The sequence below is a fragment of the Prosopis cineraria genome, unplaced genomic scaffold (genome assembly GCF_029017545.1).
Source record: "Prosopis cineraria cultivar Desert tree isolate PC_DT_omini unplaced genomic scaffold, ASM2901754v1 PC12, whole genome shotgun sequence".
NCBI lineage: Eukaryota > Viridiplantae > Streptophyta > Magnoliopsida > Fabales > Fabaceae > Prosopis > Prosopis cineraria.
The window spans coordinates 13,646,959-13,655,787 of record NW_026555343.1 but is presented as its reverse complement, the minus strand read 5'-3'; positions in this window follow the sequence as shown (position 1 = coordinate 13,655,787).

Here is an 8,829-nt window from a genome sequence, read left to right as displayed (position 1 = left end):
AGACATGGTGTGGAAAATTGAGGTTGCAAAATCTAGGTAGTTGTTGCTTAAAAATATCCTCATCGATATAGCCATAGAGAAAAGCATTTTAAATATCAATTTGCTTTATACACTAGCTAAAGGAAATAGAAATAGAAAGAAGAACACGGATTGTCACACCCTTATTCTAAAGGTATGACTGGCTCGAAATATGAGATAACCTCACATTCCATAAGCCTTAATTACCAAAAATTAAGTTAAATTATCAATATATAATTTTTATATGTGTTTATAAGGTTTTGTAAAATCTTAGGTATTTGTAGAAATTTTAGCAAAGCCTCCCCTGTAATTTGGACCTCCCAAAATTCCTACAATAGCTAAACCAACCAATTAATTCAGTAAAGGAGATTAGCTCCATAGCAACAGATTATATATCAGCAAAATAAAATTAGGACCTAATTACGGCATACATGGAGCACTAATTATCACTGTATAATATAATGAATATTTACATTTAAATAAATGATTGAAGCATGCTTCTGTCGTCCTAAAGCAATAAAGCCCCTCAATGATTAGCAAGAGGTGCAAGGTCAATTATGTTATCTGAGACCAAAGAAATTTTCAATGAGTAGTGTCCCGATTAAAGTTATAGATAAAACACGAGAGTAATTAACCAAACATGGTCGAAGCCACAAAACAGACGTGGACACACAATCCACGAAGGTAACTAACTAGACGTGGTCAAACCAAGAAATAGACGCAAATGCAAGACCCATGAATAATAAACGTGAATGCAATACTTACGAAAGTTGAACTAGCTAGTCATAACCATGGCATGCCAAGGCTAACGGAATTGCCGCTAGCAACTAGTGTTCTGTAATAAGTCCCTTTTAAATTCAATTTCAACATGTGAGAAAATCATCAGTAATGAATAAAGTTTTCATTTTCAAATTCAAACTCAGATGAATCATTCTCTGTATTAATCTAATATTTGATAGAATGAAATCTCATAATCAAAGTCCAAACTTGTATTCATTAATTAATTAACATTTCAAAACTAATAAAGGTAATTTTACAAAATAAAGAAGTTTAATAAAAAAATTATTCAATAACCACCTCATTGTTATTAAAATGATTTGCATAAAAAGGTAATATTTTAGTAAAAGAAAATCTTTATTAAAAAATTAATTGGGACACTATTCACTTATTTGAAATTCTCCAAATGCAAAATTTTCCTCTAAACTTTGATCACAATTTTCCTTTTCCAAACACCCTAAAAATCATGTTAAGATTTTAATAAACTTTCAATAAATTTAATAATTTCTTTCCAACATTATCAATATCAAAATTTTGCTATAATTATTTGAAATTATAAAATCGTGACTCTATCCTAAAATCTACCAAAGCCATAGTTCAATACTCAACTAAAATACAGTCTCATATTAAAATTTTTGTCAAAATACTAAAAGTATATTATTTTCAAGGAACTTAGGTAACTATATAATATTTTTATAATCAAATTTACATGGCCAACCCTAAGCTCAATTGACACGATATTGCTAACACCTCTCTCCCAACCTCATTCTAGTCTCCTTTCTTCCAACCCTAAGTCCCTTATGTAGTCCCTCTCTCTCTCCAACCTCATTCTCACCAGATCTTCAATGTTAACCAATTCAAATAAAATCAATTTAGCTCCAAAGTTCTGACCCATATATATATATATATCATCATCAAACTTTAATATAAATTTTCAGCTTAAATTTCAACTTCCTCCTTCCTACACAGTCCGGATAGCAGCAAAATTCCAGGAAAAAAAATTCAATGCTAACAATATTATATCACACACACTCACATGCACATAGAACTAACTAGAGGAAGGTTCAAAACTTCTCATTTCAACCTAGCACCACAGAACAGAGAAGGAGTAGGAGGAGAAGAGGCTGACTGTGTGAAGCTGAAATAAGGAGAAACTGTCACACAAAAAGCAACAAGGAAGAACAACAGTCGACGATGAAAATAAACGGAGGACGAATAGGTTGAACTGCGACTAGCAAGGGTGAGCGATTTGCAACACAAAACATGGGAAAACTCACAGTTGAATCTGCAAAAATGGCAGCCAAGCTCTGCTGTGTTCCCTACTCGCAGATAAACCAAAAAAGAGAGGATGAAGGAGGTTCAACAACACTGAAATGAAGAAGCATAAAGAGATTGACAGTGAAGCAGAAACAAGGAGGAAGTTGGTCGACCTTCAATGAACTCCGTCGGGCAGCAAACTCACATTGAACTCATGATGAACGCCGGCAACCAAATCAAAGTGAAAAGATGAATAAGAGGCAAAGGTTGGTCAAAGCTTCTCTCTACCTCGGTTCTAGAGCATTTGACGATAGAGGAGAAGAAAAAAATCAGTTAAGAAGGAAGAGATATGCCACGCTCTGTTTCTACGCATGGAGAAGAGAAATAAAAATCTGAACATAAGGATAATTGAAAAATTATAAAAAAAGCATAAAAAATTGAATAAAAAGGCACAACAAAAATTATAAAAAAGGACACAATTTTCCTATAATTTTAAAATTTTTACAAAATAAATCAAACTTTCATTTAGTAGAATTTAAATTCTGGACCTTCAAAAAATTACTAATATAAGTTTCAATAAATTACTACTCTCCAGTTGCTATAGAATTAAAGCAATTAAATAAAATATTAATTAGGAGAAAAATTTATTTAATTTTAAATTTAAGGTCATTACAATATTAATTTTGAAAACACCTCCATTGTACTATTTATATGGAAAGTTTCGGCTTAAGTGTTGGTGGTTGATTTAAAAATCAATTTTACATGATGCATGTTATATTTTCGTTCCTTAAATTTTCACTTGATAACTTTCAATGTTTTATTGATTTTATTGGTGTTTTAAATTCAATTGAAAGTCATCTAGTTGATTATTCTGAGCAAAAATTTGATTAAATTGCTCATTAATTGTGAGGAAGGACATTGATAGGTTTCATGGTGGGCTTAAAAGGCTAATGGATCAAATATGACATTAAAATTGGGTTTTATGTGTCAATTATGTATAGCAGAAATGATTAATTCATTGCTTGAAAAAGATAGTTACACTGTGAGTCTATTTATACATATGTACATGAGAGAGAGAGAGAGAGAGAGAGTAGAAACACCTAATAGCGAGACATACGCAGGATTCACACGAAATTCACGCAATCATATCCTATCCTAACAACATTACATAATCCTCTGTAACTATATAGATATCTATCAAATCTCACACTCCTCCTCAAGTTGGAGTGTGTAGATTTACGATGCCCAACTTGTGAGTCAATCCCTAAAACTTGTCTTTTTCCCACTGCCTTTGTAAACACATATGCAAGCTAGTCTCTTGTCCATATCTTCTTGGGAGCTATTTCTTTGCTTGCCACCTGTTCGCGAACAAAGTAACAATCCATTTCCACATGCTTTATTCTCTCATGGAAAATGTGGTTAGCTGCTATATGCAATGCCACTTGGTTGTCACAGAAGAGGGTTGTTGCCTTTGTTTATTGCACTCTTAATTCCTGTAACAACCACCTCAGCCATGTGACTTCACTTACCGTTACTGCCATTGCTCTGTACTCTACTTTGGTAGATGACCAAGCCACCACAGACTGCTTCCTGGTTTCTCCACAACATAGGAGAACCTCCTAGGCGAATGAAATATCTAGTGCTTGACTGTCGGGTAACATGACAACCTCGACAATCAGCATCATAGAATGCCCGTAACTCAAGTTTACCATCCTTTCTAAGTAGAATGCCTTGTCATGGTGTGGTCTTTAAATATCTCAATACTCGCTCAACTGCGTCCATATGAGATCGTCTAGACTGAACTGGCTTAGAACATTAACGGCATAAGCTATATCCAGTCGTGTGATTGTCAAGTACGTTAACTGCCCCACTAATCTTCTGAATCTAGAAGCATCAGCAGCTGGATCATCATTTGAAATAGTTAACTTGCAATTCTACTCTATTGGAAACTCACTTGGTCTGTATCCCTCCATTCTTGCATCCTTAAGTATATTAAGTTTATACTTCCTTTGACTGAGCAAATACACTTCACGCACCTTTGCCACTTCAATACCAAGGAAATTCTTTAGTTTCCCAAGATCCTTGATGCTGAAGTCTTTATGCAAGTGATCCTTGACTCATGGTATTGTTCGTTCATCGTTTCCAGCCACGATAACATCATCCACATATATAAGTGCAGTAATAAATATTCTCCCACATGTGTATATAAATAGAGAGTAATCAGCCCTTGACTACCTGAACCCACTGTTCTTTAGTGCACTAGTAAACTTTAGATTCCAGTTTCTACAAGCTTGCTTCAAACCGTACGATGACTTCTTTAGCCTACAAACTTTGTTGTCTCCTGGCTTTCTAGACGCATTTGGTATTCTCATGTAAACTTCCTCATCCAACTCACCGTCAAGAAACGCGTTGTTCACATCAAGTTGATGAATCTGCCGTTCTCTTTTGGCTGCTACTGCCAATAATGTTCTGACTGTGACAAGCTTCGCAACGTGTGCAAACGTCTCATGATAATCGACTCCTTCCTCTTGTGCGAAGCCTCTAGCAACTAAACAAGCTCTATACTTGTGTAATGTCCCATCTGGTTTAAACTTCTTGTAAACCCATTTTGAGTCTATAAGTCGTTTCCCAGGTGGCAATGGTTCAAGAGTCCAAGTTCCATTTCTCTCTAGAGCTTCTATCTCTTGCTTCATCGCCTCAAGCCAGCACTTATGTTTAGATGCTTCTGTAAAATTTTTGGGCTTATCATTTTTAGAGATGGCCGTCAAAAGGCTTGATGGGAGTCAGAGAAACCATCATAAGAAACAAAATGTGACAAAGGATATACCTATGAGTGACCTAGGATGGGTCCACGCTGTGGCTGGGCTATAGATTTTGTTAAATCGACATCATACTCCTTGAGTCATTTCAGGACTTTTCGGTCCCGCATGCTTTTGTGAACTTCAACTTGAGTCACTTCTTCGTGGTCCAAATTCTCATTGTCTTCTCGACCTTCTTCAATATTTTCTGACACAACATTGTTGTGATTGGACTCAAGTGTCTCTCTTTGGTCTACATCCTCACTACTTCGAGGCACATCATGAGGTTTAGATGGTGCAATTTCTTCGTCCTCTATCTGGATCCTACCATGTGGCTTCATGATCCATTCTTCATCAAACATTCGTTTCTTAAAAGGAAATTCTTCTTCAAAGAAAACGACATCTTGTGACACCACTACCTTCTGCTTCTCTAGATCATACACTCGATAACCTTTTTGTTCATTTGAGTATACCAAAAATGCTCCTGCTCTCCCCCTTACTCCAAACTTGTCTTTGTTCATCATATCCTTAGCAGAAACAAGACACCCAAATGTTCTCATATGATTATAATTTGCCCTCCTTTTAAACATTACCTCATACGGTGTCTTATGTCCTATGACATTACTTGCTAATCTATTAATAATATTTACTGCTATTAAAACACATTCTCCCCAAAATTCAATTGGTAAGCTTGCATGAAATCTCAAGGCTGGTGCCACTTCTAATATATATCTGTGTTTACACTCTACGACCCTGTTTTGTTAAGGTGTGTAGACACAATTGGTTTGCAATGTAATTCCTTTGTCATCATAAATTTTTCTCATATAATTAGATTTAAACTCATGTCCATTGCCAGCACGCACGCACGCACTTCACTTTAGTTTCAAATTGTGTTTCCACCATTGTTAAAAACATTGGCAAATATTTATTAACTTCTGACTTACACTTTATTAGATATACCTATATTGATCAACTATAATTGTCACGTCTCAAAAATGAGAGTGATCGGCACAAAATGTGAACCACACACATCCCTTAAGCCCTAAAAAGAATTCTTCTTATTACTAAAACATAATTATATTTATATTAAATTATAACATGCGTGATCATTTTCATAGAAGCTTCCCTATTCTTGTAGAAATTTCAGCATAACTTTCCTTATAAATAGGACCATCTCGAAAATTTTACAACAAAACGTTCAATCAAAAAATCACAATAACCAGGAGCTTTGCTCCTTCCAGCCAATAAATAAAGTATATAACAAAATAAGGACCCTAACTATAGTCTATGTGAAGCACCTAATTGTATTTTTTATAATATGATACATAAATTTCATATTTGCATCAATAGAAGATATTTACAAAACAAATCTACACATAATTCAGCAAAAGAAGTCCTTCAGTGGTCAGCAGGATGTACAACCTTAGCTACGCTATCTGAGACTAAAAATAACTTTCCAGTGAATAACGTCCCAATCATAACATTTTTCAAAATCAAAATTAATAGCTACAACATTTATATAAATTAATGAAAGACAATTCAATGTAAGCAAATTTTGAAACTTGGAATAAAAATTCTATATAACTTCAACATCAATAAACTTTAAATTTATAATGACAAAGCAACCTTAACATTGGATCTTGACAAGTGAAAACGATGAAATAAATGAATAAGAACAATAATATTTACCAATTGAAAACCATTGATTATAAAATCACCAATTAATTGAAAATTCATATTTTTGGGGATTTATCAGAACAATTCACAAACATGGACATATAGTCCACGAGGGTAAATATCCAAACACGGCTTATGCCATGAAGATAAACGTGAACAGACAGTCCATGAGGACAAGTAACCAAACACAACCGAAGCCACGAAACAAATGTGGACACACAATTCACGAGGGTAAGTAATCAAATGCAGCCGAAGCCATGAAACAAACGTGAGTATGATGCTCATGAATAATCATCCCTCCATTCGACGTGCGTTGGCCATCGCACGGGGCTAGCACCTCCTATAAACACCTTGCTAGCTAAGTGTATTATGATGTGCTAAGAGTTAACGGAATTACCATCAGCGATCAGTGTTCTATATAAAATCTCCTTCAAATTCATTTCAAAACATGCGAGAAAATCACCATTATTAAAATATAATTTTTATTCTTGAAATTAAACTCGCATGAATAGTTTTCAAGCATCAAAAATTGCGAAATAAAATTTCATATCCAATATTCATGTTTGCATTTCTTGAATAATTAAAAATTGCTCATGCTAGTGAAATGATTTTTATCAATCTTGAAAGTATTAAGGGGTAAAACATTCATGTGCCATATGTAAATATTCTTCACCACTGTCTTATAACTTAAAAGTGAAGAAGTTTAAATAACAAAATATCTACTAATCAACATACTTATTATTAAAATAATCTATATAAAAATAGAAAATTTCAGCAAGAAAAATTTATTTGGGACATTATTTACTTACTTGTAAAGTTTCCAAGTGTATAACTTACTTCCAAACTAGTATTAAAGGTCAATGCTTTGTCATAAAATTCCTAATATTCAAATAGTATCAATGTTACTTTCCCAATCATGCTTTACTACCCAAAATATTTAAATCCAAAACAATTTAGAGAAATAAAAGAAAGAAAACTTTCACTTTTATTTTTTTCAACATTGCATCAAATATTCCAATGGTATCCCAAAAATGAATATCAAATTAGCTTCTTAAATTGCAAACTCAAAAATCTCTCCCAACAACTTCTAATTTCTTCTTTAGCTTTCATAGCAAAGAACAAGTGCTTAACATGATTGTTTAATCAATGATGGCATATTTGTCATACATATTTGCCACTTTATCTCAAAATCTTCCTCTCAATGCTCAATCAAGTTCTTTTTCTCATTAACTTCCTTTCCAAAGGTTTTTCTTATATCTATAATTAATCTATTATCCTCCCAACACACATTAAAGAGAATAATTATCTTTTAATGATAGTTTATTTAATCAACAATATCCTCATCTATATATATATATATCATGCCATTATATAACAAAAAATCCTCTTAGTCATCTTGTCAAATACCTTGTGGCCATTAAACTTCAAATCATTACCAAGCTTCTTCCTATACGGTTCTACTTCCCAAAAATTCTCCAACATAAATATATAAATACATCAACTTCCCAAGTTCTATTCCTTTAACAAAATCAATATAAATTTTGACATCGCTCAAGTCCACACTAAATCACCTCTATTGGACTAAAATTCATCTTAGTTCCACAACCCCTTTTTCCACAAACATGTGTAGCACAGGAAGAAGGACAATTCATAATATTTCATGACCTCAACCCAAAATCACACGCACGTAGCAAAGAGAAGAAAGATCGAAGCTCCTCACCTCAAGTAGCCAATGAAACATAAGTAAGGAAGAAGAAGACAGATCATATGGCTGAATAGGGGAAAAAATTTTGGCCACTCAAAAATCGAGGAAGATGAAGTGGACTGCACCAAAGAGGGAAGAAGAAGAACTTATAGGACAATCCTCCAACTTTGGCGGATCAAGCTACTCACGCACCTACCAGAAGTGCACCATCGACAGTAGAGGAGGTAGAGCAAAGAATGAAATAGAAAGAAGATCTTGAAGCACCCACACACAGCAACACGAACAGAACTCATGCACCTATCGATGGTGAGTTGACCGGCGGAGGAGGAAGAATGGAGAACGCTGGTGACTAGCTAGGATTGCAGAAGAGCAGAGGCGGTGATCTCTCTCTCTATTTTTTTTAGATTTCTCTCTTTCTTTCTCGCATCTAGTGTTTCACGAAAGTGAAATGGGAATGGGAATAAAAAGCTGATCAAGGAGAATTGTAAAAATTACAATAAAAAGTACAAGGAAAATGACAAGAAATGACATAATGAAAATTCCAAGAAATGGCACAAATTCTTTTTTATTTAAAACAAAACAAAATTGAACTTTTGC